The sequence below is a fragment of the Papaver somniferum genome, chromosome 5 (genome assembly GCF_003573695.1).
Source record: "Papaver somniferum cultivar HN1 chromosome 5, ASM357369v1, whole genome shotgun sequence".
Classification (NCBI taxonomy): Eukaryota; Viridiplantae; Streptophyta; class Magnoliopsida; order Ranunculales; family Papaveraceae; genus Papaver; species Papaver somniferum.
In genome coordinates, this window is record NC_039362.1 from 117,899,381 (window position 1) to 117,909,231 (window position 9,851).

Genomic DNA, 9,851 nt, shown 5'->3' on the forward strand with positions numbered 1-9,851 from the left:
AAATACTCCCGTGCAGTGCATTGTTTAGGGTTTAGATTCGTTTCTCCTCCACACACCCAAAATTACCAATATCAGCAGAAACAGTTTCCACCCACAAAAAATTGGTGACCACAGTGGGAGATTAATCTCTCGGTTACAATATCAATTTCCAATTTTATTTTTTAAATCCCGATCTCAAGATGGTAGAACTCAGGTCCGGATCAGCAACAAACCCTGAAAACACTAGCGCTGAAATCATACTCGGTATTAACGTTCCTTCCAGTGGCATTAATACGCCACATGTCAACACTAGCGGCGTGGAAAATGTTCCTTCAGGCGTTACACCTCCGATCACCAGAGCCAGAGCCTCCGCCCCCAACGTTTCTTCAAGTGTGACACCTCCAACCGTCACCAGAGTCGTTGCTGCTCCACCATCAGGACGAGAGACCAGAGGAGCCAGAGAAAGCCGATTCCCCATTACCATTGTTGATTTGATGGAAAGACAGGAAGTTCTTGCTAGAGATCGTATTGCGACTCACCTGGCGAATCTCCTCCTCAAGTGCACATGCCAAACCGAGCCATGACGCTGTTTTTGATAGTTTCCGATACAAGTGACCTGAAGGTAATTTGCTCAGACAATAAAGGACGACTTGGGACTTCTCGCATCCAGGATTGCGTCACATAATAAACTTGGATTTGCAACCTGAAAATTCAGTTTTGTGGAAGAGACCCCTAAGAGAATAGAGTATGTGGCCGTATCGGACGAGAGCAAAAAGGGAATGACCAACACCATGGAGTTACATCCTCTACCACCGACACCAACAATCCCAGAAGCATCCCCTATGACGTGACGCCTCTTATTACCAGAGCCAGAAGCTGCTCCGCTTCAATGATTCGCTCCAGAAGTCGCTTCAACATTCTCTCGAGAAGCCGCTTCAACATTCTCTCGAGAAGCCGCTCCGCTTCAACATTTCTCTCCATAAGTCGCTTCAACATTCTCTCGAGAAGTCGCTCCGCTTCCAGAGCCAGAAGCCGCTCCGCTTCAAAGTTTCGCTCCAGAAGCCGCTTCAACATTATCTCGAGAAGTCGCTCCGCTTCCAGAGCCAGAAGCCGCTCCGCTTCAATGTTTCGCTCCAGAAGCCGCTTCAACATTCTCTCGAGAAGCTGCTCTGCTTCCAGAGCCAGCAGTCGCTCCGCTTCAACGTTTCGCTCCAGAAGTCGCTTCAACATTTTCTCCAGAAGCCGCTCCGCTTCAACATTCTCTACAGAAGCCGCTCCGCTTCAATGTTTCGCTCCAGAAGCCGCTTCAACATTCTCTTGACAAGCCGCTCCGCTTCTAGAGCCAGAAGTCGCTTCAACATTTTCTCCAGAAGCCGGTCTGCTTCAATGTTTCTCTCCAGAATCCGCTTCAACATTCTCTCGAGAATCCGCTCCGCTTCCAGAGCTAGAAGCCGCTCCGCTTCAACGTTTCGCTCCAGAAGCCGCTTCAACATTATCTCGAGAAGCCGTTCCGCTTCTAGAGCCAGAAGTCGCTCCGCTTCAACGTTTCTCTCCAGAAGCCGCTTCAACATTCTCTCGATAAGCCTCTCCGCTTCAACATTCTCTCCAGAAGTCGCCACTCCTCCCTGTCAAGGACCGTGATCACAACCAGCCAAGGTTCGTTGTGGCCACTTTTTGATCAATCTCTCCAAAGCTCGTGGTCGTGGGCAGTTACTCGCTTACGCATCCATCCAATCCCTTTGCTTCCACGGACGCCCATGCAATTCCTTCCAACTTATTTTGTTTCCACGACAATGTAGTCTCTTCGGATTACGTCTATTTCCAAGAACTGTTGTTGCTCGTTTGTTGATACCAGCCAGAGGTTTACCATAACAACAACCACTACAAAGGTAATCCATACTTCTCCATATTTTAGTTTCACATGGAAGAAGTATTAGAGTCGCCAGTACGGATGCAAAATGGTATTTTTATCATGGTCAACTCACCGACCATACAAGATAGAAACGTGTACACCCAAACTTGGGGACTAAGGCTCTACACGGAATCCCTTCATTATCAAAGCTCAGGAGACGTGGTCAACCCAAAAGTCATAACCACGGCAAGGTCATCTACTCTTCAAGGGTGTAGCGTAAGAATATCATCACCTCTTTGTCTAGAAGGCGCCTGCAACACTTTACGAGGCCGCGGCGGATCCCAAGCCTGCTCGTAAAAAACAACTTCAGAAACTAAAGAGAAGTGCGACTGGGGACTGCTCACTGCAGTCCATCCTGACAACCATCAAAGACTCTAAAAGAAATCCACAGAGATACATTCACATATCCGTCCACGCCATCGTATCTAACAGAAGTATAACTGGGGACTGCTCACTGCATACCGTTCCATGCAATAGTCCAAGATTCAGAGGATGGTTCAAAGGATGTCGCTTGGAACGAAGTCCTTGAAGACTTGATATCAACACATCGGCAACGAAACGTCTCTCAACTCATCTATTTCACCCAATGGCTCCGGAAGATTTCGACCTGTTAATGGTGGATTTTAGTTCAGGGCTAAAATTGTAAAACCAAACTTATACACTGACATCCTGCAAAGGAGAAAGCCACTGATAAGTGATGAATACTTCTTCATTTTACTAATTCACCTAGAATGGAGCATGTGGCAACAATCCCAGTATTCTGTGAATTAAATATACAAATTTATCTAAGATGGAGCATGTAGCAAAAATCCCATATACTCTGTGACTTTATAGCGTTATTAATTAATGCATGATTATCCTTGTATTTCCTGTGTTGTTCTCACTGAACTCTCATTATTGGTGCGGAATGACGACTGAGTGTTGCTCTCAGCAGAGTAACACGAATCTCCAAGTGTCAATAATGAGGCATGCACGAAATACCCGTACAGGCTACAACTCTCGGTGTGTTATACTAGCCCGATTAAGCATACATCTCTTGGTGTGTTATACTAGCCCGATCGAGCATCTGGACTATCCATGTCAGTCTCAGATATAATCACGACCACGCAAGTTGGCCGCATGATTTAACCAGCCTAGACGATCCTCAGCAGGAGCAGGCTACCACCTTAATGACCACCAGCGGGCCCGTTTATGCTCTGGTCGGTCGGACGCATGTCATGCCTCCAAAACAGTCATCAAACGCCAGCCTGGAAAAGGATGGTCGAACTGGTGAAACCGTTTTGGAGAAGGTTCCCACGAATAAAGGCCGCCAATATCGGTCTCAAAATAGCCACGACCGTCCAACTTCACCGGCATGTTTGGACGGCGTGGATCATCCCATGACCGGTTGGACAAGCATTGTCATGCACACCGGCGGTCCCACCCTTTCCTTACCTGACCGACTTTCTCACGACCTAGCCAGGGAGGAGCGAACGCTTGATCAAAGTTCGGTCGGCGTGATGCTTTAAAGGTCGCAGGAAATTCCACTAAGGGTCTTAAATCGATCACGACCATCTAACTTCACCGGCATGTTTGGATGGCTTAAATCAGATCCATAGCCATCAGACAGGTATTGGCATGTTCACCACCGGCCCAATGTGGGACCCACATGGTCGGCCACCCCAGACAAGTAGCATAGCTTGAAAATTCGTCCAGCCAAAGTAGCGTGCACACGAAACCCTAATTAGGGTTTGCGGCATATCACATGTGTCGCAAATCAGTCACGACCATCCATCTTCGCAGGCATAGATGGAGGGTGTAGATGTAGATTCAAAGGGTCCCATGCATGTCAATACAATCACCGTGGGCTCGTCTACGTGTGTGACCAATCGGCCAAGGCCTACCATGGCTATACGCCTCGATTCGTGCGCCCAAACTAGGCATGGTCGCGCGGTTTCCAATTGCAAACCGATCTCGACCACTCAACTTTGCCGGAAAAATTGAGTGGCTTAGATCACATCTCCATGGGACAGTGAGGTACATACATGTACACCGGCAAATCCGTCTACACGCATGCCCGGTCGGTCTTGCCAAAAACATCTCCCATGCATGGATTCGACCAAGCTGAAAGTAGGTGCTTGCGAACCTCCTAAACCCTAATCCGACGGTCACAGATGTGGGTCGCAAGTCATCTCGTCCGTCCAACTTCGCCAGCTTGGACGGACAACCTAAGACAGGAGTTAGGAGACCAATGAAGCATCACAATAATCACCGTTCGCCACTCTTCCACATAGAGTGATCGGTCAAAGCGTAGCTTGCCCATGCAACCTCCAAACGATCACTCGAAGATGGCTGGATGTGATGCTATTTCAAGACGCTTAATCCGCGACTTACTCCGTTAAGCTTAAAACAGCGATGCTTTGTACATGCTGAATATATTCGATGCATTACATGCATAGAATACACACGATATTTCATAAATATCGACTTCCTAAATAACTTAGTTATTTAATCTAGCATCACATGCTACTTTCTGTGGGTCCCACGATCCACACATTCGATACATCAAGCATGTTACAAACTGGGGGATACATACTGGGGTATTAGTCTGGCGGTTTACAGCGTGCACCGTGCAACGCGCCATCACAAGAACGTGTCAGGAAGACATGGACGGTTAGTGATGATGGGAGAAGTGGGCAAGACTGGTCGTGTGGCATTAACGCACGACTCCACTACTCCATCACTCCACTTCCTCCACTTCCCACGAGAGACGAGGGTTAGGCTCAATGAATTGTATAAATAGGTTCTCCTCCCTATTTCCACAAGACAAGAGACGAAACAGAAATCAAGTGTGGATACAACGTATTCCAACACCATAACTGATAGCTTACATTCTGCAAGCCAGTTCAGCTTTATGATACAAGTCATACATAGCCAACACCTTCACAATCTCAACACCTTCTTCGCTTCCCTTCCTAAGATCAGTCCCATCTCCTTCACTTTGTGACCGAAGCAAGTCTGGAACGACCATTTCTTGGTTTAGGACAGAATTGTACGGATTGATTTCTCGAATCAAAAGCACTCCTGCGCAGTGCATTTGTTTAGGGTTTAGATTCATTTCTCATCCACACACCCCAAATTACCAAAACCGGCAGAAATAGTTTTCACCCATAAACAATTGGCGACCACAGTGGGAGATTAATCTCTCGGTTGTGAAGTCAATTCCTTCAAAATATGATTCAATTTTGTCAATTTCGAAAAGGATAGATCATAGGTCCAATTCAATCATCAATCCATTTCAAGATGGTAGCACTTAGGTCTGGATCAGCAATCAATTCTGAGGGAGCTAGTATGGATAACACTCTCGGTATCGATGTACCTGTCAGTAGAGCTACTGTGGTCAATACATCCCGTGGATTCGTCTCTTCTACCACCAACGTCAGCGGAGCAGGAGATATTCCAGTAAGTGTAAAGCCTCCTATCACCAGAGCCAGAGCAGCGGCGAATCCCGACATCTCCTCAAGTACGACGCCTCCGGCGGTCACCAGAGCAACAACTTCCACTCCTTCATCAGGACGAGGAGCTGGAGGAGCAAGAGGAGGACCATCTCCCATTACCATCGCAGATTTGATGGAGAGGAGGGAAGTTCTTGCTAAGACTCAAGCGGATATGGAAGCAACTCAGAAAGAGGTACTCACTTTCCTCAAAACTTTAACTGAACGATTGCCACAAGATCCACGGCAACCCCTGGAGCCAACAAGGGATGCCTTCGATACACCTGGAACATGTGTTTCCACTCGGGCCCACATGAATGAAGAAACTCGTGTTGCTCCTGAACGCCCAAGGGAAAGGGACCATCCATCCAACTTCATCACGCGTGAATACCTGGAACGACTCCTCCAAAACCGAGTACCACTGGCATACACCAAAAACGCCACTATACCATTATCAGGCGCCAACAGAAGGTAGCCATAATCAACGGCTACCCTTCCTCATGAGATGCAATCTCAGCCATCCAAGTTCGCCACCGAACTGACAGACTTGTGGCAAGTTTTAGGCAACCAACCGCCTAAATCTAGTGGTCATGGCTACCCCAGACGCCACTTACACCACCGTGCCACTGGTATGCACAAGTTATGCCAGTCATGTCGCAGTACCACTGGCATACACCAAAAACAGCACTGTGCCATTACCAGGCGCCAACAGAAGGTAGCCATAATCAACGGCTACCCTTCCTCATGAGATGAAATCTCAGCCATCCAAGTTCGCCACCGAACTGACGGACTTGTGGCAAGTTTTAGGCGACCAGCCAAGACGAGCTTAATATCATCACATGTTATTTTCCTGCGGTAAGTCTCTTGATTTTGACTTGCCACACGTAGCAAAGTGCTACATGTTTTCCAAGAAAACATTCGAGACATCAAACATGTCACAAACTGGGGGATACTCATCGGGATATTGGTCTGGCGGTTTACAGCGTGCAGCGTGCAATACGCCCATTACAGGAAAGTGTCATGAAGCGGGACGGTTAGTGATGGCAAGAAGTAATGGTGTAAACGGATCCACTTCCTTCATCATGGAAGCATAATTTCTGACGGTTACACGTTACTCCATTCTTCCACCACTCAATCGTTTCCACTTCCTACGAGACCAGGGTACGTTTTATTACGACTTGTATAAATAGGTTTCACCTATTTCCACCAAAGAATAAGTTTTTTGGTCGGCAACAACATAGTATCCAGAAATCACTAAGAAATGACAGATTTTCACTCTGCAAGCCAGTTCCACTTTCTGATACAAGTCATAAAAATAATCCACATCTTCAGAATTAACTATTCTGGTCTCAACACTCTCTTCGCTTCCCTCCCTAAGACCAACCCTTCTCCTTCACTTTGTGACCGAAGCAAGCCTGGAACGACCATTTCTTGGTTTAGTCCAGGATTGTACAGATTGATATCTCGAATCAAAATTACTCCCGTGCAGTACATTGTTTAGGGTTTAGATTCATTTCTCCTCCATACCCAAAATTTCCAAAATCATCAGAAATAGTTTCCACCCACAAACACAAAGATGTGCAGATTGAAAATCTACCTATCTCACCTTTAGGGGTAGTATTAGCTTTGTTATTATAATGTCAACATCGGCATTTTTGGATTGAATATATGCAGGTTATTGTGTTGTTGAAACTTGGAATCAAGCGTATGTATAATAAATTCATGTAATTTGTTTATACACATGATGTAAAATTTTTGTCACTAAAATTGACAAAGGGGGAGATTGTTAGAGCATTCCTCGGTTGGACCCACCAAGCGTTGGTATGTCAAGTTTGATTGTCATATTTTAGCGAACCAAAACTCATTTAAAGAGTCACTTAATTATTTACTAGAGTCAACTTCGTATAGGTTAGCTAGAAAGTTATAAGGATATCAGACTTACAAGTATTACTCGAAGACTTGAAGAATGTGAAGAAGTAAAGAGCTACATCGACGATATCATCCTTCCTCTTGAGGTTAGTAATATTTTGACTTGAACTGTTTCATTCCTAACGTATCTTTCAAGTCGTGCTATATTGAAAACATAACTGCGAAGCTATGAATGATTATACTCTAGTTAGACGTAGTATTAAGGAACTATAATAAGAAGTATAACGCCTATCTTTTGAACTTCGTATATAAGACATCGATATAATCGTATGAATGCTATTGTGATTATGTATGGGTATGGGTGAAGATTTAGTCTTAGGAAACAATATTTTACATTCGTTTAAAGGAAGTACAATTCATAAACTTGTTTTGTGAATCGAAAGGGAAATTGCTAGGCTTATTGGTATTGTTATTCATTGCAAATCTTTGGATTACCAATATGTGTGTTTAGTATAACCGCTCATAACTTGTTTATGTATCTTGGTAAAACTATTCACAATGCCTGACTTATGTATCGGTATGACTTTTATTAGTGAAACCAATCTTAAGTAATCACCTGAGATGGTATGATCGATATTTGTAATTGGTGTGACCATTCCTAGTCATTGGGTAACCGATCCTAGAACTTGGTGGGACTAATCACAAGATGTGTAATCGATCCTTGTAGTAGGTTAAAAAGTTTTAATAATTGGTGTAACCGATCCTATAACTTGTGCAACTGATCACAAGTAAGTACCATAAATAAGTGGTAACCGATCCTAGTACTTAGTTAGCCATTTTATGGAAACTAGTGTGATCGATCCTAGTAGCCACTTGGAGGTAGAACCGAAATTTGTGTTTGGTAGAACTGAGTACGATTTTTTTTTAAAAGTTGTTGTAGTGATAGTGGTAAAAAGATTCGTTTCAGACTTGTGAAGGAAATGGAATTTTTAGATTTAATAAAAATATATATACAAAAATATTAACAATGGGTGAGAGGTACTGGGACTAAGGATTTGGCTGAATTCACTACACAAGGTTCATTCATATATTCTTTGACAAATAAAACTCAATAAAATTAACATAGACTCTGATTTTGCCAAGATAGATTCTTAAAACATTGATTGTAAGTCCTAAGCATGATGTATCAAAACAACTAAGCTAAGCATACATCATCAAATTAAATAACAACCAATTAATTCAAATCATATTTCAATTTTAGATTAATGCAAAAGTCATAAAAAAAAAAATTACCCCAAGGATGAAATTCAGCCTCCTCCGTCGTCCCAGTTTTGGGTTTTAGCTCCTCATGATGAAAACACGCTCAAAATATATTTTTATAGCTCAAATGGTGTTTACAATGGAGAGAAAAGGAGAAAATGGTGTAAAACTGTAATCTGCGACGCACAAAAAGCGTCACAGAATGAATGATAAAACACAAGTGCTGCTGCTGTTTAGACTGCACTGCGACCCACGGCTGTGCGTCTTAGACACTGTTGATAAACCACTGTCCTTGCGAGTCTGGTCTTCGTGTTCTTGGTGTTCTTCATCATCAGCAGCAGCAAACAGAGTTTCATCAACTCTTGATTTCTCGCTCCTGAGCTCTCTATCGACCCCAAACTCTCGACACCTCTTCTATGAGTCCCCACACTCTATATATACTCCACAGGATCAAGAAGTCTCGCTATAACTCGAGATAATTCTCTCTTAACTCGGTTTGATGAAAAAATATTCTGGGAATATTTTCTTCCCTGATTTAGCTTCTCACGCGTAGATTTCCATCCTGGTCACTCTAGAAATGTTTACACACGACCCACAATGTTGGCTAGAGCCCTCATGCATGAGCAGAACACGCTCAAATCTTCTCCAATCCCGTGTCCAACCCGTGTTTCCCTGTTTTGCATTCCGTGAATTATCCAGCTAATTCTGGCCAAATTTGATCGAACCAAAAGCCCAAAACGTGTTTGCTAGGACATATCACAACTTCCTACCAAAAATCAGCCATTGAATCGCCCTAGAACACGTTCAAAAATTCCAACAAAACATCTGCCAGTTGATAGTATTTTTTTCCCGCCAATTTTTGGTTTTTGAATTTGGGAAGAAGATGTCCCCCCCTAACCAGAACTGGGGTGCGAATAGCAGCTGCCTTTGGGGTGACCTGGGGTGCCCCTTAGTAATTGAGGTGCCCCTTATCCAACGGTGAGAGTCCGAATAACACGTGTCCTCCGGGGCTTTTACCAACTTTTCGAGCCGAATTTTCCAAAAAATGTTTATATTCCAAAGGTGCCTACAAACACATAAAACACCAAAATTAGTACAAACTCGAGTGCCAACAATATATAGTATTGAGATCAAATTAAACACAAAAATGTGTCTATCAAATACCCCAAACTTATTATTGCTAGTCCTCGAGCAAAATTTATTTTTGAAAAGATAAAAAGACTACACTTAGCACGTGCAGCAGGCCGTTAAACCGCTAGGTGGCCCTAGCGGCAGAGTGTTGTCTCCGGAGGGTTTACCAGAGGTGTACCCACAAAACTTTACTCCTAATTGGTCACAAGTATCCAAAGAGCTATGAG